The 26,516-nt window shown below is 51.3% G+C and overlaps 1 long non-coding RNA gene across 3 annotated transcripts in view; it reads left to right on the forward strand.

Annotated features, from left to right (window-relative positions):
* LOC137777737 (uncharacterized) overlaps positions 1 to 26,516 on the forward strand; it is a 207,929-nt gene that overhangs the window by 22,882 nt on the left and 158,531 nt on the right. Inside the window, exon 3 of one of the 3 annotated variants that reach the window (XR_011076604.1) lies at positions 12,462 to 12,633. The exons of the other annotated variants lie outside the window; for them this stretch is intronic. This is a non-coding gene — a long non-coding RNA (uncharacterized lncRNA). Of the gene's footprint in view, positions 1 to 12,461; positions 12,634 to 26,516 lie in introns of those variants that run through there. 3 annotated transcript variants of the gene reach the window in all.

Here is a 26,516-nt window from a genome sequence, read left to right on the forward strand (position 1 = left end):
CCTGGTCTGGCCAGAGCCCCTGTGGTGCCCCCAGCTGCCCAGCCCACTGGATTCTCCTGGCTAAACTCCCACAGGGCCTCCCACTGACCCAGCAGTGCCCCCTCCCTTCCTGTGGCATCTCCTTGTTGTGCAGCCGTGACCCTGGCCACACTGCGGGCTCAGAGCTTGGTAGCCAGCCGTGTGGGAGCTGCAGTTGGCCTGTGAAGCTGAACTCCCGAGCCTCCTCTGCCTTACCCGGAGCCTTGGCGTCAGAGGCAGAGGCCAGGTGGGTTCAGAGCAGCCTGGGAGACTGGGACAGGGGCCCCACCAGGGTTCCCTTTCTGGAGCAAAGCAGATGGGACTTCCTCTTCTTGCCTGGGCATCCATTACATAAAATGCCATGATCACACCCAAGGAGAGAGATGAAGGCATCCAGAAAATATGCTCTCAAGAGAATAGCCTGGTTTAGAAGACTTCTGACCTACTGCATAATCATATTTTGCATGTCAGATGCCAAACATTACAGCATTTTTCTTTTGTGCTTTCTATGTCAAACCTCCATCCTAGTCTCTCCCCAGGCAGAGATGGATGCCTCGGGCCAAGGAAGATGAAAGTCATGTATTCATAAAGGCAAGAAAGGAAAGCACATTCATAAATTTTCAAATATCCTTTTATGCTTGAATGTTACCAGCATTGGATAATGGAAGCAAAGGAAACATAACACGTAAAATGTGAAGACTTTCTTCACGAGGATAATTCACTATCTTGGTCGTGTTGGACTCTGCCCTTTTGGGCAGGATACACAGTGAGTCAGAAGTAGATGCCACTCAGCATAAAAACGGTACATACTGTGAAAAGATGGCCCAGCCAAGCGGGAATACTTCCTGAGCTCCCTGGGGCCAAGGCAAGACCAAGGCAGGCATAGGATGAAAGGAAGGCTGTGATTGGTGGGCTTCTCTCCAGGCTCCTTGTTTGCCCTTTCCTATTGGAAGAAAGAAGATGCAGGCGATTCAAACTAACTCGGAGCCTGGGAAAGGGGGTGTAATTTACTGCCCCCAACTCAGTGCTGTGGGCAGGCAGGCCACGGTGCGTGTCTTCATCTCTCAACACAGCTCACTCAGGAAGGGGGTCTCATCGGGCAGGGCTGACAGCCCACACTCACAGGTCCTCACTGGCATGTGTCTGGAAACGTGCTCAGCCGTTCACATTCACATGTGTTTCCACGTGAATACCTGTAGAACTCTTGGGGGTAGTGCCTGACATAGTGAGCACGAAATAAATGCCAGCCGTTATTATCACTGGACGCACAGAAAGGTCTCGGACACCTAAGCAAATATAGAGAGACACAGATGTGTACATATTCATACTCAAAGACATACAGACACCCTTAAACCTTTATGTAGAAACAGTTGAATCTATATTTGTCGATGTGGATATACAGTCATGCATGGTAATTATAACCTACTGGAAATTTCCTACACAGTAGGCATTGTTCTAACGCTATACAAGAGGATTACAACAACTTCATGAAGTAGGTATTGTTATTTATCCCAATTAACAGATGGGTGAATTGAGTTACGTAGAGGTGACAGCTCAAGGTCACAAAGCTAATGATTGGTAAACTTGGGATTCAAGCCCAGTCATTCCGGCCTCAGAGGCTACATAGGTAACCACCAGCTATTCTGTTGTTTTTCTCACAGACACCCCAGGCCCATCACAGACTTTCCTACAGATGTGAAGAAACCTCCTACATACAGGTAGATGCACTTCCACAAGACACATCACGAGGCATGGAATCCCCACCACATGCGTGCTGAACCTTGCAGGACTGTCTAGCTTTCTGACTAACTGGCCTAACGTGATAGTGTTTATTCTCCTGAGTGGACTTTCATATGGCTCCAATCTTGCCATCTGCTGTAGTGAATGTTGGGTTCACAACTCCCACTCTTTTGGGGGCTCAGCATGGTTTTGGGGAGGAGGCCAGACTTGCCTTCATCTCCAGGAGCTAAATCAAGTTTTGGCATTGCCTGAGATTTTAGGACCCCTGGCCTCTTCCCATCCCCCTGTCCTTTGTGAGTGCAGGATACTGCCCCTGGGTGATGGTCTCAACTTCCCTGTGTTTGCCCAAGACTGGCTCTTGTTCCTCATCTCCATCCCCAGGGCCAGGTGTCCCCTAGTTGGACCCAGCTTTGAGGTGGGCCCAACCGGGAAGTCCCTTGGGCAACCTGGGACCTGGGGGAGAGGTCTCTGCATGAAGGGGAGGGCAAGGTGGCTCAACCAAGCCCAAGGGGCCACCTCAATGCCCTTCTACAGCCCCTAGCTGAGTGGACACTGCTCCCAACGTGGGCTTTGACCCAGGGCCAGGCTTGGGCGGGTAGTGAGGCTCCATTGTCCCAGAATGTTAGAGTGAACTGGGGGCTTTGAAATTATCTAGTCCAGCCACTTCATTTTATAAGCTAGAAAACTTGAGTCTCTGAGATGGGAAGGGATGTGCCTGAGGTCACCCTGTGAGTCTTCAACCTCAAGTCTTAACTCCGACTCTAATTTCAGTGTGTCACAGGATGAGCCTCTGTCGGGGGAAGACTAAAGCTCCCTAAGTGCACACGTTATGGGAATTCAGGACAAACCAGAGATGCAGGCGTCCTTGCTCTGGGTGACTGACTACAATTTTAATCCAGACCCAAGGACACCTTTTTGAAAAAACTTTGGCAGTTGAGTGGCTGTGACTTGGAAGACACCTCTGCTCCCGGTCAGGGCCCCAGCTCTGAGCCACATGAAGACTTCTGGCCTGAAAAGATCTGAACACCCCTCCTTAATGAATTTGCATTTAACTGAGAAACAACCCTCATGCAAATCTGCGTTTACACCATTTTTCTCCTGGACTGTTCTCTCTATTGGCAAATGTTAACATAGGCACTTCCTGTGAGGCAGGCTCTGTCCTTAGCACTTTACCTGTTACTCATTTAATCCTCCCAGCAACTATCATCATCTTCATCTTCATCATCATCATCCTCCCTATTTTATCCATTAGGAGACTGTGGTGCAAAGGGATTAAGTAATTTGCCTGAGGCCCCCAGGTTAGAAAGGGGCAGAGTGAGGGCCCAATCCCAGGCAGTGCCCCTTCCACACCAGAGCTGTGAGCCTGGACCTCCAGTAGAATGGTCAGCCATCACCGCCAGCTGCTCCCCTAGACAGTTCTGAGAGTCTCACTCCCAGTGACCCCCTGGTCCAGTAAGAAGAAAGCTCAGGCAGGCAGAGAGCTGCACACGAGCCCCAGACATTGTGCCATCTTAAGATCCAGATCATCGACCTGCATAGCCTTGCAGAACTGAGACCTACACGTGAGCCTGGCTACGCACACGTCCCAGCTTTCCTGGCCTTCAAGAAGCTGTGGCTGATGAAACTTAAAAGCTTTTGCACAGCAAAGGAAACAATAAACAAGATGAAAAGACAACCCTCAGAATGGGAGAAGATATTTGCAAATGAAGCAACTGACGAAGGATTAATCTCCAAAATATACAAGCAGCTTGTGCAGCTCAATATCAAAAAAAACAAACGACCCAATCCAAAAATGGGCAGACGACCTAAATAGACATTTCTCCAGAGAAGATATACAGATTGCCAACAAACACATGAAAGGATGCTCAACATCACTAATCATTAGAGAAATGCAAATCAAAACCACAATGAGGTATCACCTCACACTGGTCAGAATGGCCATCATCAAAAAAATCAACAAACAATAAATGCTGGAGAGGGTGTGGAGAAAAGGGAACCCTCTTGCACTGTTGGTGGGAATGTAAATTAATATAGCCACTATGGAGAACAGTATGGAGGTTCCTTAAAAAACTAAAAATAGAACCACCATAGGACCCAGCAATCCCACTACTGGGCATATACCCTGAGAAAACCATAATTCAAAAAGAGTCATGTACCACAATGTTCATTGCAGCACTATTTACAATAGCCAGGACACAGAAACAACCTAAGTGTCCATTGACAGATGAATGGATAAAGAAGATGTGGCGCATATATACAATGGAATATTACTCAGCCATAAAAAGAAACGAAATTGAGTTATTTATAGTGAGGTGGATGGACCTAGAGTCTGTCATACAGAGTAAAGTAAGTCAGAAAGAGATAAACAAATACCGTATGCTAACACATATATATGGAATCTAAAAAAAAAAAAAAAGGTTCTGAAGAACCTAGGGGCAGGACAGGAATAAAGATGCAGACGTAGAAAATGGACTTGAGGACACGGGGAGAGGGAAGGGTAAGCTGGGACGAAGTGAGAGAGTGGCATGGACATATATACACTACCAAATGTAAAATAGATAGCTAGTGGGAAGCAGCCGCATAGCACAAGGAGATCAGCTCGGTGCTTTGTGACCTCCTAGAGGAGTGGGATAGGGAGGGTGGAAGGGAGGGAGACGCAAGAGGGAGGAGATATGGGGATATATGTATATGTATAGCTGATTCACTTTGTTATACAGCAGAAACTAACACACCATTGTAAAGTAATTATACTGCAATAAAGATGTTAAATAAAAAAAAGTCCTCATAAAGATTAAAAAAAAAAAAAAGGAAAAAAAGCTGTGGCTGTTGCCATCTCAATCCAAGCTCCCCATCCCCCTTTCTCTTCTCCCCCACTCTACACTTTTGACTAAATAGGGACAAATCCTTTTCACCCTAATTTTGCAAAGAAAAGATTAGGGCTTTTCAGAACTTATACTTGGAAGAAGACTCTGAGGGAAAAGAAGCACATTCGAAACTGTAGAAGTAGGTCAGTGTGGAAGACATGGATCTCAGTTACTCATCAGTAGGAGACTCTGACTCTGTTTGACTACAGCCTCCTCTGAGCGGAGCGTTAGGCCCTGGGCGCAGGCCTGGGGGCCTCAGAAGGATGGGATGCTCTTCAGCGCAAGTCAGGTTTTAGGATGACTCTGGGGATGTTCTCCCACCTGGTCCCAGGCCAGGCCATGCCGTTTGGGTATGGCCAGTGGAGCAGTGGTGGGGCAAGCGGGCTTCTCAACATCCCAGCCCACCTCAATGCTCCTCTCTGGTCTTTGCTGCTGTGTTGGCTCAGGTGTCCCTTCTAGCCCAGCATCTCTTCTGGCCCCCACCTTGGTCAGGCACCTATTTCATTGGTTCTAGTGATATCCACTCCTGGGGAAAGGTAAAATGGAGGCCCACAGACCATATGTCTAAATATTTCAAAGTTGTAAGTCCAACTAACAAACTGTTAATTAAAATCTGTTTTATCCTTCAACCTTGAGAAGTTTACCTTCAAAATGATAAAACTGAAAAGGCACGTAAAGTTATGATTTTTATATGACTGGAAGTTTGCAAAACATTGAAGACTACTGAATTGAATTATTTTTGAGCACATCAGGGGTTCTGTTGATGGACCAGTGATGTTTGAATGAATAATAAAGACATTTATAACAACATTTATGATTCATAAATTAGTATATATTTATTCTTTAAAATTTGTTTTCTGACCTTCCTTAATTTCAGCAAAATTAGTAATCATGCTTTTATAATAGAGAACTCATAATTTGTGGTCTAGTGACAGTAATGACCTAAAGGATTAAATATAAAATGTGCTTGTATTCAGAGTGGTTTCAGTTACCTATTGCTGTGTAACAAAACACTCCAAAGCTTGGTGGTTTATAACAATCACTGTTTTATTATCTTTCATGGTTCTGTGGGTTGCTTGGGCTTAGCTCGACATCTCTTCTGCTGCTTTGCTTGGGAATTCTCATGTGCTTGTGCCTGGGTGGTGGGTGGGGCTAGAGTCATCAAGAGGCTCAACTGGGATGCTGGGACATCTGGTCCTTTCCTTCTTTCCATATAATCTCTGTGCCTCTCTCTCTCCATGTGGTTTCTCCAGTAGGGTAGCTGGACTTCCCAGATGGCAACTCAGGACTCCCAGGAGGGAGTATTTCAAAAAAGAGGAAGAGGAAATTGCCAGTCCCCTTAAAGGCCACATCCAAAACTTATGCCATGTATATCCAATGCATTTCATGTGTTAGCATGAGTCACAGGTCAGGTCAGATTCAGTGACGGGGGGGACCACACAGGGCATACATTTCAGGAGGTCTTGTTCATTGGGGCCTTCTTTGGAGACTTAGGTACCTGAGTGCTGTTAAGTGAGCGATGTAACAAAAACCCTAAAGCCTGTGGTTTCCTTTGGGACAGTTGGAGAGCAGAAGCTGAAGAGTGTTGAGGAGTTCCTAACGGCTCGAAACAGTAGGGAAACTTATTGGAGGCTGGAGAAGAGGGGATCTGAGATAGTCACTCAGGATTATGTGAGAATGGGCAAAATAGAAAGGGTGCCTAATGACCTTGTGATCTGGCTGAGGTGATTTCCAAGCAGAATGTTGAAAGTGCTCATTGGCTTCTTCCAGCTGACTCTGATAAAACAGGAAAAGGTAGAGATGAACTAAAGAAGCTTTGGAGCAGAATATAGGAAATCTAAGGAGCCAGGTCTATTGTCCCAGCCAACAAAAGGCTGGAAAAGTAAGAAATGGTCTCAGGGCAAAGAGAACATCCAGGGTGCTGCCAGAAAAATGTGATTTCATGCAGAGTCATGAATGTGGCTGTAAGACCCTTTAGAAATATTTAAGGGTGTGTCTTTAGATCCCTTGGATAGACAAAAGGGCTTCTAAGAAGGCCAAAGGTGTACCTCTTGGGTCTTCTCCGCTGTAGAGCAGGACTAAGAATCCCACAGTGACCTCACAGGTGGCTTAAGGTAGGAAGGGCCTTTTTGGAGATAATTGAGGGTGTGCCTTTTGTCTAAAGGAGTAGGTTATAATTTGATATGTAAGAAACCCACAGATCTTTAACAGAATTTTTTCAGCTTGGATTGAAAGGGACAGAGACAGTTCCAAATGAAGAGACCTTTTTTATGGGCAGGAAGCAGGCTGAGAAGTGCATTTGGTTGCAGACACTGACCATTTCTTCTGGAAAAGGAAGGATAATTCAGAGTGTGGAGCCGAGAGCCACAGACAACCACCCCCAGAGAGCAGGACCAGGCCCTAATAAAGGAACCGGCTTGATGGCAGAATTGCTCTGTGCAACTTTCTCATCCTTTCTGAATGAGAGCGTCTGTTGCAGTTGACCTGTGCTGACCTCCTTGTTGTGTGTTGGGTTTGGGGAGGAAGACAATGTGTCTCTTCAGCTCACAGATCCTCAAATCAAGAGGAAGCATCCCTAAGCACCCACACCCGAGGGCCCTCCTCTGCAGCGGACCTGAAGTAGATGTTGAGACCCTGGGTCTGGAGCCTAAGCCTGATGAATCTCGTTCATGGATGAGACTTCGGGGGTCTCGGACAGTGAGTGTCTTTTGTAAGTGTGAGGGGCGTGAGTCATTAGGGCCCGGAGGGCAGACTGTGGTGGTCTCGAGAGCTAACTCCCAGTGAGCCATATCTCCGGTATGCATGACCTTGTGTAGTCCTCTGTCTTGAATCTGGGCTGTCCCTGTGACTCACTGTTGGCCGGTAGAAAGCAGCGACAGTGGTGCTGCGTGATTTCTGAGGACAGGTCACAGGAAGCCTTTTGGCTTCTCTGCCTGGGTCTCTTAGGATGCTCATTCTGGGATAAGCCAGCCATCTTGTAAGAAGTCTGATTCCTCTGAGACTACCACACTCTGAGGAGGCCAAGCTAGCCATGTGGACAGGTCACAGTAGAAAGCAGTAGAGTCAGCCAGACTCCGCTTGTTCCAGCCACCCCAGCTGAGCACTGGATATGAGAGTAAAGATGCTGCCATCTTGGACGTGCAGTCCAGCTGAACCTGCATTTGACTTTAGACCTTGTCACCAACTGCAACCACACAAGAGATGCCCCCCCGCTCCAAGTGACCACTGAGCCAGCGAATCCTCAGAACTGTGAGAGAGAAAAATAATTTATTTTAAGCTACTAAGTTTTAGGACTTGCTATACAGCAATAGATAACTGAAACTGTAAAAAAAAATTCCTGCTATTTTAATTAAAAAATGCAAATTAAATTGTGAGATCAAAGGTTCAAATTCCTTTCTGCATAAGTTTTAAACTTTTTTTAATATTCAAATTTATCTATTAAAATTAAAAGGCAAATATAACTAATAGTATAGCTATTACATTTTATCTAATACATGCAAAAATTTTAATGAAATATTTAAAGCTGAATTTTGATTTAAGTTTTGAAAATTTAGTTAAATCTTAGTAAATAGTTTTATAAAAATAAAATCATTCACGGTTCTAGGGTTGTTCCATGTCTGTCTAGTTGCCAGCGTGAAGAGTATCGCACTGCATGTTACATCTTGACCTGCATATGTACAACTGTAGGAGAAATATGAATTATTTATACTGGAAAATGTTCCTCAGCTGCCCGTACAATTGTAACAACTGCTGTGCTAATTTATGAGTACCTCTGGAACCACAAAGAGAAGCAAGAAAATGCATGTTTGCCGCTATTGAGACAAGCTACTTCTACTGCATTCTTGCTATCTGAGAGGAAGGATTCGATAAATCAGTCTGTCTTTTCTCTTACCTAAGTGCTTCTACCATTCAGTCCTCCCTACACTCCAGAGCAGGGTCCGTCTCTGATGTCAGTAGCAGCACGACCCACACATTGTTATAGCAATTAGACAGTCTCCTTTTGATTCAAGGACATAACACGAATGATGTGGAGAAGCATTTCCCTGGGTCCTGAACGGTGTTACCCAGGAGAGTGGATGTCCAGGGTTAGAGATCACCTGTGCTCGTGCTGAGTGCTGGATCCCAAGGGCAGGGGCATCCGTGTGTTCTTTAATTGTGTGTGTGCGTACATGTGTGATTGCTGCTTCCGACCATCCGGTACAGGTCTGGCAGAGGTGTGCCTCTCTCCTGAACTTCTGCGGAACCCTGACCCTTGGAAGACTCATTCTCACTCTGACTTAGTTTCTCGGTTTGAAACATATTTCATAGTCATTAGCCTGGTGTATCCGTTGAGACATTGTTAGCTGTAGGTGACAAAGGACCAATTCAAACAGGCTTAAGCAGAAAGAGAACGCATTAGCTCTCACAACTGGGGAGTCCAAGGGCAGAGAGATACAGTGCTCACACTTTGTTTTTAGGGGTGGGGTTTGGGAAGCCATGTGAGTGACAGACGGCTCACCAAAACTCCTAGAGTTAGGGGGCGGGCAAGTGCGCTTAGTTCCCCCCAGGAAGGGAGGCAGCCAGAACCCAGCATGCCCTCCACGCCTGCTTGTAACTGTTTGCCAAATTCAGTTTCTTGGTCTGTTGTCCTGGGCACCTGGGCCAGGTTTCTCAAGCAGCCCAGGTAGTAGGCACTATCTTCCTAAAGCTGGTGGCTGCCTGAGGCAGATTCTTCACCCACTCCTGTTTCAAAGCTCTCAATCCCTGGCCAAGCCCCTGGGGCAGGTGTGACAGTCACCAGCAGGGCAGAAATGACTGAGCCCAGTGAAGGCAGAAGGCTTTCTAGGTGTGGGTTACCATTTCCTCTGGCCTGTTTGAACACTCGGGGATCCTCCAAGGATGGCTCTCCCAGCATCATACCACGGTACCTGTGCGCAGTAGAATTGTCTGTACGGTAAACAGCGAAGACACCATTTCTGCCAGGCAACTAGGGGGTCGTTCCCCTCCCCCAGAGCTCTACCGACAGGCCGTCTGTGGACGGAGACCTTTGTGGACGGCCTCTCGTAACATTTCACTTCACACGTGCTCCTCCACATGGACTCCCTGAGAAGCCTGGCAGGTAGGACCGATTACCCTTCCCAAGGCCCCACAGGTCCCTCCCCAGTTCTCCCCTCCCTCGATTCACTTTCCACTGACCCTCCCAGCTGAATGTAGCCATTGCTCCTTCCTCCCCTCTCCCCCATCAGCCCAAAGTCCCCAGTGTTTCCTGACACACACTCCCAAGGTTCCTCAGAGTCGGCTGAAAACTAACCCTGGGAGGAAAGAAAGGAGGCGCAGGATGGCACGTCTTCCCGGCTGCCTGCCCAAGCTCCGTTAGGCCCACTGCCCACCGGCAGTGCATCTGTGGATGTGTGGAGGCCACACATTGGGCCAAGACATGCCTGACCCCCTGCTCTGTTCTGCGCAATGCTTCCTCTCACCCTTCTTCTCTGACTCCCTCTCCCTTTCTCCTTTTTCCTCCTTAGATCTCGCCATAGCCCTCCCCCTTCCCTCCTCTTCTGCTCTCTCTCCCTCTTCCCCACCCAAATGAGGTTGGTTAAACAAACCTTAGTACATCCAGACTATGAACATCGTAAGCCAAATCGTGTTTTTAAGAATGTTCGTTGACATGAACCTACCCGTGAATATCCTGCGGAGGGAAGAGGGGCTCACAAGGCATTACCGGCAGTATGAGTTCAGTTTTCTAAATGCCCCTCCCCACACCCAAAGACAATGCAAATCACACAACACAGTCATATATATAGCACAATAGTGTTCGCTTCCTTTCTACTCTACCCATTGGGGTCTAAGCCCTGTCCCTGGGTCAAGGCCCTTTGAAGACCCAAGGAATGGCAGATCCAGCCAGAGACAGGCATACATTTCAAAGGCTGGTCCATACCTCCTCCCCCTTGCCCCACTATGGTGTTTGTCACTTCCTCCCCTTGGGAGCATCTGGAGGCCCTGGCCAAGGGGAGCGATGAAGGCAGAATTGCTGGATCAAAGTCCAAACACATAATAAAGGCATCTCCCTGCCCTACCTAAGGACATGATAATCTGCATTTACCCACACAAAAACACAGAGCAGTGGGCTGGTGCGCCATAAACCTTCTCTTATTACAAAGCCGGAATCTTTTCCATCTGTGTTTAAGCTGCAGCCTAAGAAATAATGTTTATAAAAATAAGATTGGAAGCAAAAATATTGAATGCAATAAATTATGACTACACTGTGTTCTCTCCTGAGGGATGTCCTGGCCAAAGAGCCTTCAATATTTCTATCTAGGGCTGTGCTTTGTCTCTTCTTATAAAGCATTCCATTTGTTGATGGCAAGAAAAGGCCTAGACGGCTGAGGTTGACTCGATAGAGCTATGGTGCTTGGCTGTCTGTACCTGCCTGGCATCTGAATTTCTCTTCCGAAGCAACAACAGCTCTGCTTGTTGTGGAACTGCAAAATGAAAGCCCAAAGGGAGGCTGCCCAGAGGAAGATTTGTTGGCTAGTTTCCATCACCCCTACCATCTCCCTCCTTCCAACCCACCATCGCACCCCCACCACCATCATGACCATGAATCCAGACACCATCATGATCACCCTTCATGGATGCAACACACCTACCATTTCCCAGGCATTGGCTAGGGTTTGGGAGGGAGGGACGCCTGGGAAATTAATATGACACAGATCTGAGATTTAAAAGTCTCCAGGGAGATGGGCCAGATGTACAAATAACTTAGAACAAGAAGGAAAGTCAACAACAAGGTACCGAAAAGTTCTCCCAGAGTTCAAAGGAGGGAGAGATGAAGCAGCTTTTGAGTTGAGTCTGGAAGGATGGGTTGGATCTAGACCCCCAGAACTGGAAGGAAAAGGCCTTCTTGGAAGAGGGATTGATGTAAGGGAAAGTGCAAAATTGTAATGCGTGGATGAAGAGGAGAGGAATGAATTCAGTTGGGCTGGACCCCAAGGTGTCTGAGGGGCAGTGAGGGAAACCAGGTTGAAGGGTGGAGTGGGAGTAGATCAAGAAATGTGATGGATAAAGGAAAAGGCCACTCAGTCCAAGGATTTGGGCCTTTTATATTGTGGGAAGTGGACGACCAATGGAAAGTTATTGAGCTGTGGGAGGATGGAGCTGGTTTTGGAGCTAATCACTGTGATGTGATCTTGGGGCCAGTGAGCATTCTCTCCTTTCTCTTCCCTGAAAAGATCCCAACTCTTCTCCCCTCTTGGCCGATTCAAAAATTTAACAAAAATGTTGAGTGTTAGCCATATGCTTTAAATCCTACCACTTCATACTTTGTCCCCTAAGCATTTGTGACAGAGAGGAGGGAGAGGGGTAAGAATGAAACACACAGCCATTGACTATTACTCATACCTCTGGGTAAATAAGTATATCAGATGCTTTCTAGAGAGTGGATTTTGCTTGCGGCAAGTGTGGCATATGAGGGTACCACAGGAGAAGCAGAGGGGACAGCCTCCTGTCAGCTCACACTGCCTGCTTTGCCTTCCTTAAGGGATCAGCTCCATGTGGCTCTGAGGTGTTCGACTCAGAGTAGAGAACCCCAGGGCCCAAGGCAAGGGCATCCCCCAGAGCCAATGGGAGGAAGCCCTGATGGTTGGACAAGGCTGGTGCCAACCTCTGCGGACTTTGTCCTTGGAGCAAGGGTGGCGCTGCCCTCATTCCACTTTCTCCATGATTCCAATGGGAACCACTAGAGTTGCATCCGGGAGTCATTTCCAAGGCATTTTCTTTTTAAATTCCTTACTTGGCTTTATTTAATAACGCAGTCCCCAGTGCAATAACGTCCCCTATTCTGTCCTGTTTTCTATGTAGATGGAAGAAAGCAGACCTCTTGTCTTATTGCGGCTGGGCCTCGACCCTCATTCTCTGGCAGACTTTTAGGACGGAGCTGGGATCCCTCCCTCCGACTTGGGACTATTGGAGAAAAGGCGCCTGTGACCCTTCCCCCATCTTCCGGCCTGGTTTTGCTCTGAGGACCGTGGGGCGGTGGGGGGTGGGGGGGGGAGGGAGGGCTCTTCCAGGCCGAGCTGGCAGCCAGGCCAGCGTTTGTGGTAGGCGGTGTTTATGTGAATGCACAAATGTTTATGCGAGATTGCCAACCGGTTATTTATGAGTCTCTCAGCTCTTCCCCAATAAAAGCTGTTCCCTCAATGTTCTGACAGGCCCCGCATCTGTAACTAATGTGTCACTCACTCAGCTAATGCAGTTCACTTGTGTTTATTTTTGCACAAAAGCAATTTATCCAGCCGCTCTGGGGAAAAAAAAAAAAAAAAGGCCGTGTCAGGAGCCTTCTTTGGAACAGTGTTTTTCCTCAAAAGACATTCCAAATGGCTCACAGGGCAGGGCAGGCTTCTGGTGTGTGTGCCTGACCGTGTCTGTGGGTCTGTCCTGAGTGTGAGGGAGTGTGTGGGCCCGTGCTTTGTCTCTGAGTATATGGATGTGTGTCTTTGTGCCTCTGTCTGTCTGGGACTGAGTGGCTTTGAGTGTTTACCCCTGAATCTAAGAGTTCTGCCCCAGTGTGTTTGGGTTACTTTTTTAAAAGGTATTGGGGGTGGGGTTGGATGTAACTTTGCATTCCCTATGGTAGAGATAAATCAAAGTTGGGAAAGTAAGTTGTTGGCAGTTAAAACGCCTGGAGGAGGAGTTTGGAGGAAGGAGGGGAGGAGGACCAAGGTTAAAAGGGAGGATGATTGGCTTCAGGGCAAAAGGAACATTAACCCTGTCCGGCCAAGGGCTGTAACTATAAAGCTGCAGAGGAAGGCCTAGGCATCCCTTCCCCGTGGTTGTTAATTTTATCATTCCCACTCTGTTTTTCTTCAGTATTGACAGTAAACCTTCAGAGTGAAAAGGATGCTCTGTGGGCTTGTTTGGGGGGCGCTGTAAGAAAGGAGGGAGCTTGAGAAGTCATTTCCTGCTGCACAAGCAGATTCCTGGGAAAAGGAACCAAACAGTGGTGGGAGGATGTGAGGGGCATGTCCCCACCAGGGTGGGGGTCAGGAGTCAGGCTGAGTGCTCGGGGTCTGCCAGAAGGGAAGGGAAAGGAGGTGCTGACTTGGGCTGGGGAAGGGCCCGGTGGACTCTGTGGTCCTCAATCTCATCCCATAGTTTGTCACTCTGACCCTGGCCAGTCAATGAACCAGTGTGCGTTGGGCAGGAGAGTCCAGAAGTCGCCACGTAGACCCCTCCCACTGCTGGGAAAGCATCCATGGATGCCCATGGCCAACTGGCATGGAGGAGGTGGCCCTGATGGCAGATGTCTTTTATGTCACCCCTAAATGACCCAGCAGTAGTAATGGCATATTAATTAGGACAGTGGTTCCCAAACCACGTGCTCGAGGAACCCTCACACTCATTACTCGAAACAGATGTCTTCCCACAGCTCAGACCAAATCTTGGCTGCTTTGTCCCAATCTGCAGGAAAATATTGGAGTTCTTCCCTCTTGAGTTTTCCGCCAATAAGATTTCATTAAATCTCTGGTGCCTGTCGAATGATACGTCAGTCGATATTTGTATAAACAGAGAGAAATGTACAATTGTGCTCTGCCTGAAAGCTTGTTTTTATGGACCTGGGCTTTCCAATGGTGATTTTGTCTGGCATCCATAACCTGACTGTGAATTGGGGTGGTCAGGGGAAGCCGTCCGTCTGTCTCATGGTTTCTCTGGCCAGGTGACGTTCACGGTCATCCCTGTGTCTCCCCGTGACCCAAGCAAATCTGACTTCGGGGCCCGCTCTTCCCCTTGGCAGGGGTGTATTCACAGAGGAGGAAGGCGAGGACCAGAAGGATGTCAATCAACTCAGTACTCTGGTTTCCAGTAACAATTCAACTTGGACAGACTTGAGGGCAGGGCAGTGGGGAGGCACTTGGAAAGTTGGAATTTGCCCTTTTGATCTTAAGGTCTCCGTGGAATTCCCTGTCCTCAGAGTAGGCCTCTCTGCCCCTTCCTCGTGCCCTGGGAGTGTGTGTTTTCTTGGCCCCCACCCTCAGAGCCCCTCCCTTCCTCCTGCTTCTGCTTTCGTCCCTCCTTCCGGTCACCCTGGGGTTTTAAACTCCTTCTTGCAGCTGAATTCGTTCCTAGGCCGGTGGCCGTCCCTCGGTGGTAAGTGAGCCTCCCAGGCACCTCTGTCTTGGAAGTCTCTGGAGCAGGCTCAGGCCTCGCGTGGGTCTTAAGTCCCAGCCCTTCCTTCCCTCTCCTGTGGGCCTGTGACTAGGGAGAAGTGGGGAGCTTTGAGTCTGGGGGTTGGGGGCAGAAGGACCGAGGGGTGTACTCTGGAAAGGGGCCTACTTTAGAACCTAAGAAGAAAAGCACCAGCTCACGGCCCTCACCAGGTTCAACCATCCATCGCCTTTCTGGCTCTAACCAGCACAGCTGTCTGATGGTTGGGCTCACCAGCCTCTCCTCCCTGCTTGACTGTAGGCTGTGTGGCAAGGCCGTCCTCTCTCGCTGTGGCCTTTGGGGTTGCCCCCCACCCAGGCTCTCTTCCCTGTCCGGCGTGCTCACCTCCCACCTTGGCCGCTGCAGGCCAGGGAAAGGGCCATCCCGCTGAACATATGCATCACAAAGCCATATTTTCCCATCAGCAAAATTGTTCTCAGGTCCTAAACTGAGGATCCACAAGCCCCACTGCCCACAGGGACCCAGGAGGTAATGTAAGGAGAGGAGGGGAGAGCCCCAGGGTTGGGGGCAGTGGGGAGGGGTGGCCCTGAGGCTCCCAGGAGCACATGCTTTGTCCACAGGGGTGACCCCTTCACAGCAGGAAAGGGTTACAATTTTGGAATGCCAGCCCAGTGAAGCCAGTTCTTCTATTTTCAAATCTGGACTTCTATGTGGACTCTCCTAATGTTACATGTTGGCAACCAAGTCCAGCCTAAAACATGGTGTGGGCCAAGCAAAACACGTCTGCTGGCCAGTCATGGCTCGGTTGCCCCTCTGCTGGTGTGAAATGCCGGGGAGCTTGTGTGGTGGTTGTTCGGGGATGTACATGGCGATGTCCAGGCCCTCGGCCCTCAGCTAACTGGGGAATCCCTCCATCAGGTGCCGTGAGGGCTCACGCTCTTTGCTAAAAGCTGGACACAGGGCTTCCCTGGTGGCGCAGTGGTTGACAGTCTGCCTGCCAATGCAGGAGACACGGGTTCGAGCCCCGGTCTGGGAAGATCCCACATGCCGCGGAGCAACTAGGCCCGTGAGCCACAACTACTGAGGCTGTGCGTCTGGAGCCTGTGCTCCGCAACAAGAGAGGCCGCGATAGTGAGAGGCCCGCGCACCGCGATGAAGAGTGGCCCCCGCTTGCCACAACTAGAGAAAGCCCTCGCACAGAAACGAAGACCCAACACAGCCAAAAATAAATAAATAAATAAAATTAAAAGCTGGACACAGCCCGTTTCCTGGGAGCCGGATGTTTAGCCTACACTGTCCTGGGGTAGCATAGGTTTGCTTGGTCTCCAGGGAGGGATGCAGACCCCTGTTTTTTTGCTGAGAGTTGTCCTGTGGAAGGCCCCTCTGGGGAGCCTGGGCAGGGAGGGCAGGCAGTGGCCATCCTGGGTCAGGAGGCCTTATCCATGCAGGTGACAGATGGATGTCAAGGACGGCTTCCAGGGTTCTGGTTTGTGCAACGGGGGGATGTGGTACCTCCTCCAGAGAGGGAGAATACTGGAGAATCAATGGGTTTGGGGGAAACAGCTGGACATCTCTAGGTTTTGCCCCATTTTCCTAGGTTGTAAGGAAGGGGGAGGGGGCAGCTTTTGGCCTGAGATGGGGCATTGCGATTGTGGCCTCTGCTTCACCCCCTGTGTAGCCTCCGGGGGGAGGGGGAAGCAGGACCCAGAGCCCCTGTCTTGTCCCCAGAAGCTGTTCTTGGGCTCAGCCTGAGTCCCCAGGGACAGCCCGGCAGTCACACCAAACTTGAGAGGGACACTCATGTTGGTTCCAGGGTCACTGAGGCTTCTGGGATCACCTAGTGGCCGGGAAAGGGCTTGGGTCCCAGCTCTGCACTTTATTAGCTTGTCGCCTTGGGCAGTGATGTCACCTCCTGGGAGTTAGTCCCTTGCCTGTAGATGGGTCTGTCTTGTTGGTCTGTAGCCTCCATCCAGCCTCCAAGTTCTCTGACAATGACTGCTGCCAGCTGCCGCCGTAGCTCCATTTGACGCGTCTGTCAGAGCACGGATGGGACTGTTGCTTCACCCCTGACTCCCGAGTGTCCAGCAAGGCACAAGGCACATCGTAGGTGCTTAGCATGTCTTCGTTGAATAAATGAGCAAGACCAGCTCCCTGGCAGCGGGGAGCAGGCCACAAGCAGAGAACAAGGCAGGCAGGAGAGCCCTGGGGCAAGGGAACACTCTTGCTGCGGCTTCATCCTGGGAGCGAGGGCGCCTGCAGGCTGAGGGCTGCTGGGGCCTGGAGGCTGGAGCCCGGGTCCCAGCCCAGCATCTTCTACAGCCCTGCCCTGCCCCACCCTCCCCCGGAACTGCCCCACAGTGACCACTTTTCCAAGTCCTTTCACTGTCTCTGAATGTTGAAGGTTTTAAAATGCAGCCTTTTGGCGACATCACAGGGAGCAGCGGGGCCCCGGGCCGGGCCAGGCTGGCATGTCGGAGGGCGAGCCTTTAGCTAGGACACACTGAGTCGCCAGTTCTCTGCTGCAGGCAGGAGGGAGCAGGCCCAGGCCCGGTCTCCGAGCTCTTGGAGGAGCAGGAGGAAGAGACGGCCATACCCTGGGGCCTCTGGGTAGCTTTGGGCTTTGCGGCTGCAGCTGTGGCCCCGGCCTGGGTTCTGGGCCAGAACAGCTACAGGGGCCCCCGCTTTTCCTACAAGGCCTGTGTGGAGGGATGGGAAGGCCTAGGGGTGTGAGGGTTGGGCCGTCTGGGAGAATCAGCTTACAGGGCGACAGTGGGGCTCTGGGACCTCAGGCAGGGGTCCTGGGGTGCACTTCCTCACGCCGGCCTCGAGCACCCTGGGGGCTTCAAGGAGCTCGCTGTCACCCCCACTGAGTGCCCGCACCCCACTTCGGGGCAGCCAGGGGTCTCTTCTTAGTACCTCACCAGCCCCTCCCGCCCTCATCCCTGGGCGGCAGAGGAGTGAAGCGAGGGACCCAGGCTGAGCTGTGAGGGTGAGTCATCGGGAAAGCTCCTTGGGTCTTTGGATCTGGGGGATAGTGGATGTGAAACTGGACATTTTTCTTTCATCCTCCACCCTCTTCAGGCCTCATTCTCCTGAAAATACCAGAATGAATAGTGATATAATGCACACTCATGTAGCCACAAACCGGTTTCAGAAATACAATTACAAATCCAGTCGAAGGCCTCCATGAGCACCTCCCAAACACAGCTCCCTTCCGCTGCACTCCCCTCCTCCCCAAGAAGTAATTACTATCCAGTATTTGGCATCACAAATTTCTTTAACTTTTTACCACATATGCATGTTTTCTTGAAGTATTTACAGAATTGTTTTGCATGCTTTGAAACTCTGTATAAATAATATCATTCTAATATGTATTCTTGTGCAATCAGTTTTTGCCTCTAAATATGTTTAGGGATTCCAGCACGCGGACATGGGACATGTGTGACTCTGGCTCACTTATTTTCTACGCTATGTAGAATTCCACTGCGTGACTACATCATTTCTCCAAGGAAGCCTCCTCCCAGCCCGCTGAGGGGTGGCTCTGCTCCCTGGGGATGCTTCCTTGTGCAGGGAGCTCCAGCTCTGTGGATACTCCCCACCTCCATCTCCCCCACCCCACGTTAGGGTGCCAGAGCCCTTCTTCCCCTCCCAGAACTGTTGCTTCACGGAGGAGGAATTTGAGTGGATTTCAGGCAACCTTGTGTTTGCCATAAATCAATGTTTAAAGTGAAACCCCAGCCCAATGAGGTTGCAATTGCAACCAGCTGAGTGCAGCCAGGCAGGCTGATTCAAACCTGGATGGAAGGAGCTGTGTGCTCCACATGGACAGGGTCTTTGACCGGGACGTGCTGGCAAGCCCTTCTCCAGTGCATGGGGAGACACCGGTGCAGCCGCAGCCCCCGGCAGAGCCCCTGTGGTGACCCTGGCTGGAGGCCCACCCTCCTCTCTGCGCTGACCACTCTTGCTTTGCCCAGTGGCATCCAGGGTGGGTTTGGCCACATGGATGTGAGGATGGATGTTGTTGTATCAGCTTTGGGGGAGGGGGAGTGAGGTTCTGGGACCTGCTCGGGGCAGCCTGTCCTGATGGGCTTACATTTTAGACCCTTGAGAAGGACAGAGGCAGCAAGTCCCCACACTAGTTCAGACCGCGACCCCCGACCCCCGCTGCTCCCAGAGCTCCCAAAGCCACACGATGACTTCCGTGCGTCTACGTAATTCTGCCTCCGTGGACCCTTTCCTCCATAAAAGAGTATTATAAATTATATTTTATGATTGTCTTGCTATAAAGACTACGGTAGGCACGATCATGGCTCTCAAAGATGTCTATGTCCTACTCCCTGGAACCTGTGAATATGTCACCTTACATTGCAGAGGTGATTAAGTTAAGGATCTTGAGATGGAGGATCATTCCGGACTATCTGGGGGGGCCTAATGTGATTATAGGGTCTTCATAAGTGGAAGAGGGTGCAGGAAATTCAGAGTCAGAGTGGGTACATGTGAGGACTCAGCCCACCCTTTGCTGGCTTGGAAGGTGGAGGAAGAGATCTTGGAATCAAGCAGTGGCGGCAGCCTCTAGAAGCTGGAAGAGGCAACGAAACAGGTTCTCCCGAGAGTCTCCAGAAGGAGCACATTCTTGCCAACACCTTGATTTTAGCCCCGTGAAATGCATTTTGGACTTCTGACCTCCAGACCTGTAAAATAATAAATCTGTGTGGCTTTAAGTCACTAAGTGTATAGTGACTTGTTACAGTAGCAATAGAAAAGGAGGAGGAGAGAAGCAGCAAGCCTCCACGCTTGTCCAGACCCCAGCACTCAACACCCGCCGCACCCAGAGCTCCTTTGCTTTTGTGGGATTCTTCCTCCATAAAAAAATATCTAAAATTATGCTTTATTCTAAATAAATAATATTCAGACTGTGCTGGTATAAAGGTGAATATAATCGGGGCTGGATTCATTATTATATATTCATTATTATTATATATATATTTTAATTCCTGATTTTAAAAGAAATGAAAACATTTTGGGGGGCCCCTAAAAGAATCATGGGTCCTGGGCCTGCCAGGGGAGAAGTCGACCCTGATGGCTGCTACGGAGCCTCCAACACCCTCCCTCCATGGAGACTGTGACCCCTCTCTTCTCCAGGACACTTTCCCTGCGTGGCTGGAGGGGAGGTGGACGTGGCTTCCCTAAGCCCCAATCTCCCCAGGCCTCTTCTCTCATCATGGGGGCTTGGGTGCCACGTGAACAGAGGGCTTTGTGCGTGGCCCGCCTCATGGGGGCAGGGGGCAGCCTGAGTTCTCTACACAGGGCCACGGGGCAGGTCCTCCTCAGTGCCTTTGTTTGGTGTTGGGTGGGTGGCATTTCCACATCACCCTGTACTGGGATTGTTAAAGGACTGTAGCCTGTGGTGGGGAATCCACCCTAGGGCCTGTCCAAGGTGAAGGTGGGATCTTCTGTGTACAGGTCAAGGGTGTGTTAGTCTGCATTATCAGGGCCATTGGATGGTTCCCCATCCCAAGGGGTTTATCTTGAGGGAAGCCCTGATTCTATCTTGGGGATGAGGCAATGGGATGGTTACAGTAACTAAGGAACAGGATGTGTTAGCTCAGGTTGCCATAACAAAATACCACTGACCGGGTGGCTTAAACAACAGAAATGTATTTTTTCATGGCTCTGGAGGCTAGAAGTCCAAGAGCAAGGTGTCAACAGGTTATGTTTCCTTTGAGGCCTCTCTCCTTGTCTTGCAGGTGGCCACCCCTCTTGTGGCCTCTTCCCACGGCCTTTTCTCTGTGCAGGCACCCCTGGTGTCCCTCTGTGTGTCCAGATCTCCTCTTATAATGACACCAGTCAGATTGGATTAGGGCTCACCCTAAGAGCCTCATTTTCACTTAGTCACCTCTTTTTTTAAAAATTTAAAAATTTTTGGCTGCGTTGGGTCTTTGTTGCTGCGCGCGGGCTTTCTCTCGTTGCGGCGAGCGGGGGCTACTCTTCGTTGCGGCGCGTGAGCTTCTCATTGCAGTGGCTTCTCATTGCAGTGGCTTCTCTTGTTGCAGAGCACAGGCTCTAGGCGCGCAGGCTTCAGTAGTTGTGGCACTCGGGCTCAGTAGTTGTGGCTCACAGGCCCTAGAGCGCAAGCTCAGTAGTTGTGGCGCACGGGCTTGGTTGCTCCGCGGCATGTGGGATCTTCCCAGACCAGGGCTCGAACCTGTGTCCCCTGCATTGGCAGGCAGATTCTTAACCACTGCGCCACCGGGGAAGCCCAGTTAACCATATTGACTGAGTCTGAGCCAAGTCATGTGATTGTCACACTTTCATGGATTAAGTTGAAGGGGGGGGGGGCAGGTCATGTGACTCCAACAACCTTTTAGACTGGGCTGGTCATGTGGCTATGGCTTCTCTTGGTCTTGTAACGACCATATTCCTTCTAACATTGATAGAATCTACTTTCAAAGCCTCTCCAATCTATAGAGGGAAATATGAGTGGTGGTCTTGAATTATCTCTGTTCTGACCATCCAGGAACTGTCTGGGAGCCTGGTGACCAAAGCTGGCATGACCACACGATCCTCCTCACTGCCCCAGGGGCTTCTGGAGCCCACCCACCTCTGCTAGAAAGCTCTATCTCGTTGCACATCTCATTGCCTTGTGCACAGGGCATCTGGTTCCCGATATCCCCATTCAGGGGCTGGCTTTTGCAGGGGAGGTTGCGAGAAGAGAAGGAAGAGGGAAAGGAGTCAAGGGAAGCCCAGAGTCATAGGGGCGCCAATGGGGGCCAGTGGAGGGCAGGGCGGCTGTCTGGGGGCTGAGGGAAGGGGACCTGCAGCCCTCGGGTGAGCTCTGTGAGCTAGGAGCACGGCGGTGTCCTCATGGCTTGCCTGTCCTCCTCTCTGCCGGCTTCCCCTGTGAGAGACCCTTGGGGGCTTCTGAGAACTAGGCTTGTGGTGGGGAGAGTAGAGGGGGTGAAGCTTCTCAGCCACCTCAGATTCTACCAGAGAAGTGCACGAATCGTTTAGGGTCCATATCCCGGAGACAGAGAGACCACCACTCCCCTGCATTCTCTCCAGGCTGAGTTTTCAACTCCTAAGTCTTGGCTCCCCAAATGCCAAAGGTCTGACTCAATCAAATTGCGGTTCAAACCAATGCTTGCGCTGCACTCTCTCCCCTAGCCCGCCACGCTCCATCCCACAGCCACCCTGTAAGGTGGATACTATCATCCTCATTTCACAAATGTGCAAACATAGACCGAGGTCAGGTGGCCTGCCTCAAGTCCCACGTCCAGTTATCGGCAGAGCGACATTGGGACCCAGGCCCGTGTGACTCCCCAGCTGAGAGTGCGGCTGTTTGCTTGGCTCTGCACCATCAGAGCCTGTACTACACGTGTCACTGCTGCCCTGCGGCTACTTGCCTGGTGCCCTGGCCGCTGGCTGGCCCTGCTGGGCTGTGGGATCGTGGATGAGCACTCCCCCCAACTTCTCCTCTGCTTCTTCCCCCTCCCGCTGTTCCAGAAGGCAGGACCCCCGCGTTCTCAGTTCCAAGACTGGCAGGCAGACAGCACCCAAGTACTGAGCAGACCTTTCCGAGGGGACAGTGAGGCCCTTCCCATGTTGCTATGCAATGGGCAGACGTGGGCCGCTGCGGCCGCCGTGTTCCAGAAGCCCAGAGATGTGTGGCATGTGGCCTGTCCACTCCTTCTCTCCCTCCCTGTAGGGTCTGTTTCTGTCCCTACGCTGGGCCACAGGTGGGGGCAGGATGATTGGAACGCTTGTATTTTGCCTCTGCTGAAAAGTGTGCTATCTCTTGGGGCTGAGTCTGTTTGAAGATGAGCTGTGAGAAATGATCTGGCCATGCTTCAAATCAGGTCGTGGCCCTTCCTGACCTGCTCTGGGGAGAGGAGGGATGGGCTTTTTGCCGGAGATTCAGCCCCATCAGAGGTGGCTGGACCACCCAGCCCACCAGCAGCAGGGTGTGTGGTGTGTGTGTGCGTGTGTGTGTGTATGTGTGTGTGTGCTTGTGTATGCGTGTGTCTGTGCAGGTCTGCATTTACTTGTGTGTTTGTGTGCACACGTCTCTCTGTGTTTACACATGTGCTCCTGTCTGTGCATATGTGTACATACGTGCATGTTTGTGTGTGTGGGTGTATGGTGATATGTATGCCTGTGTCTGAGACCGTGTGCTTGCTCACCTGTGTGTTTGTGTGTGCATCTGTGTGTGTCTGCACACGTGTGTGCTCTCCAGATGAATGGCAGGATGTACACCAGGCACTAGCTGGCTGAGGGTTGAGTCTTAGGTCTTGACTCAGGTTTCCATTGTAACCCTTCACCCTCCCCTGTGGCCGTTGAGCTCTCTGCCCCTGGAGACCAGAGAACTTTCCTTTGGAACCCAGCAGGCCTCACTGCCTGGGGAGGGCAAAAAGCTACTTCCAAAAGCAAACAGGATCAATGTCATGCTGGGGAGCCTGGAGCCAGCAAGACCTTGTTTAATTCTGAAGGAATGTGTGCGGGTTCCTGCCCAGCAGAGCAGGCCGTGGCCGGACTGGGAGAGCGGAGCACCGGCTGCAGTGGCTGCCCTTGGGGGAGGGAGCTTGGCTGGCCAGGGACACACCTTCCAGGGGCGGTCAGTCACACAGACTTGTGTGGCTAGAGTGGGCTAAGGGTGAGGGAGGCCTGCAGTGCTTGGGGGGTAGCATATGGTACACAGAAGCGGCAGAGGAGTGGTCCCTGGGGACTGTGGTCATCAGGGAGGTCTTCTCGGGGTGCGGGCTTACCTGGGCCGTGAAGGGTGGGGAGGATGTAGAGGGAAAGAGGTCATTTCAGGAAGAGGAGAGGGCTTTGCAAAAGAGGCAGAGATGGGAAAGGGCAAGGCCTTTATGGTGTGAAAGTGCTGACACTGGTCCAGAGGGAGTCTGGGAAGAGAGAAGAGGGAGTTAAAACTCCTGTCCACAGAGGGCTTTGAATGCCAGCCAGAGTTCATCCTTAGGCAGTGGGGAGCTATTGAAGATTCTTGAGGCAGACAGTGACCTGCTGAAAGACTGGCCAGATGGTCAGGTCACACAGTAGGTGGGGATGGAGGCTGCGAGAGCAGAGGAGAGTGGAGGCAGTGGGTGTTCGGGGTGACGAAGCCTGCGGATGAGTGGGGTCAAAGGTGGCAGAACTAACTCTACTTCACATTTTGTGACTCTTGGACACTCTTCAGGTCTTGTTGCTGTGTTTGGATTCCCCTGACCGGAGAACACTGTCAGCCTGTCCTCCCCAGCCGGCCAACGGAACCAAATGGGCCTGGGAGACAGAGGCCAGGCCCCGACCTAACCCAGGCCCCAGCCCCTCCTTCACCACCCTGCCCATTGTTGTCCTGACCCCTGCAACGGGCCTCTGGCTGTCTCATCCTCCTGGAACCGAAAAGTGGCCTCTGTCGCTGGGGACAGGTGTCACCCCAGGGGGTCAGAGGCAAGTCCAGGGGAGCCCTTGAGCATGAACACGGCCACGTGAATGTCTGTGTGGCCCAGGCTGGGTGTGGACATGAGTGTGAGCTCCATCCAGTCACTAGAGGGGGTGTGGGGCACCGTCCAGCCTGAGTTTGTATGTGTACAACTCAGCATGAGTGCACACACAGCCTAGCCTGCGTGGGCCCGGTGCCTAGCACATAGTGGGTACCTATGTTTGTTGAGTGAATAAGTGTGAATGTAGGCACAGCCCAGACCCCTGGGGCAGACAGCACTCCAGAAGCAGCAGCTGGAACTGTCCTCACTGCATCACCTGGGCAGGGCTGCCTGGGCTCCTCAGCGGGTGGACACTGGCTCAGCTGCCCCTACCCCGGCCCCCCAGGCTTGACGCAGGCTTGGTGGCGCGGTCGGGCCGGGGCCGTGACTCCACCTGTCCCTCCCCTCTGTTCCCCTGCCTCTGCAGGCTGGAACTACGGCCTCCTTCAGCCATTCTGAGCCTAGTGCTTCCTGTAATTGTGTGGTAAAGCAGCGAGAACATCCTGGAAACTGGCCCTAGCCTGGGGCTTGGGGCAGCTCCTGTCCTTGGGAAGGTCCTGGGGTGATGGGGGCAGGAGTCCACTCTCTTCTGTGGTCTGGCTGAGCAGACACAGGCTTCCCTTCTGGAGACGAAGATGAGTTCAGTCTTCAAGAGGCAGAGTCATGAGCTGGTGTGAATTTTTTTCCAAGCTGGGACAAGTGAACCTCTCTGGAAGGCATGATGATGGGATCCCTGTGCATGCAGGACCCTGAGGCTCCTACACTCCTGGGCCCTGGCCTACCACATGGGCTCCTAGGTCAGGGTCCCCTGGACTCATGGCCTGCCCAGCCTCTGGTGCCTACTCCTTCTGTAAAGGGGTCTCCAGAGCCAGGTGTTCTTTCCTGGAGGCGTCCTGGTGGCCCTGGGGGATATGGAGGTGGCCCTGGTGTTTGACAGGAGCACTTAGTGTCTTATCAGGCCCAGCCCAGCCCGAGTTATGCAGGCAGGCCTGAGCAGGCTCAGGTACTGCAGGGAGGAAAGAGGAGGTTCTGCCCTGCTTCCTGCTTCTCTCCTTCCCTGTCCCCTTCCTCAGCCTCATGTCTGTCCCTTTACCCCTCTGCCTCTCCCTTCCCAGGAAGCTGGAGGGTGTAGCCCTCGTCCGGCCAGCTGGCCTTTTCAGGTTCTAGCTGCTCTGGGGGCTCTTTTCCTTCATGGGTGTTGCTGCACAGACTGCTCCAGCCTCTGCAAAACTCATCATCTGGCTGGTTGCAGAGTCTCCTTAAATCTGCTCTGAGCTGTGTGTTCTGTCATCCTCTTGGCCCCTTTGAGGAGTACCTTTCTGTTTGCGACGGTCTCATCTCGACGTACAGTCAACGCAGTGCTGCGCTCCACTGTGTTGGAGCCTGAGGCAAAAGGAAAAATCAGTAATATGGATCCTGTCTTTATTGAAAAATCTGGTATTTCATTCATCCATCGTGGATATTTTGCATTAGTTTTGGTTTTTGAAAGTATTGCATTAAAATATGTTTTGTCTTGCCTACTGACTTTTTTGGTGTCCCTAAGAGTTTGCACCTGAGGAGAATGCAAAGAGAAAGGATTCCTTGGTCTGGGCCCTGGAACGTCCAGGACTGGGAGTTGACTGGAACTCTTCCTTTCTAGGAGTGGCTTGTAGAGCCCGGAGCGTGTGGGTGTGTGTGAGCGGGTGGGGGAAGGAGGGAGAGAAAACGGCTGACAGATTTCAGAGCTTCTGCTAATGTTTCCATGGAGCTGAGGGGCAGGGCCTCGGGGAAGGGGCCCAGCCCAGGGTTCCGCCAAGCAGGAGGGTGGGTCTTTGCAGTGGAAAGAGAAGCAGGGAGCAGGGTTGGGATGGAGGGGAAAAAAAAAAAGCCTGTGAAATGAAGTGAAAAGAATTCATTTCTATGGAGGTGGGCTTGAGGGGATGAGACTAGAAAATGTAAAGGCTGGGAGGCCTTTACAGAGCCACAGAGGGTCGTGAAGCCCTCCACCACCCCGACCTTCAGTGGGGTTCGCTCCATATACACTGGCCTTGTGCGAGTGAGTTTTTGCTGGGGGAGTAAAGGAAAGGGGTGGATCCCGGGCCTCGAGCCTGTCCGTGTGGAAGTGGGGCTGAGAACGTGGGGCAGGGATGCAATCTGCCTGCTGAACTTTTCAGCGGAAGCCAGTGCCGAGAGGCAGAACTGTATTGGGCAGGTAAAACGTCCCATCTTTTGTTTATTCTGGTGTTTCCCTGGTCATAAACCTCATTTATACTAATTGTAGGAAACATGGAAAATTGGG

Source organism: Eschrichtius robustus, chromosome 15 (genome assembly GCF_028021215.1).
Source record: "Eschrichtius robustus isolate mEscRob2 chromosome 15, mEscRob2.pri, whole genome shotgun sequence".
Lineage (NCBI taxonomy): Eukaryota > Metazoa > Chordata > Mammalia > Artiodactyla > Eschrichtiidae > Eschrichtius > Eschrichtius robustus.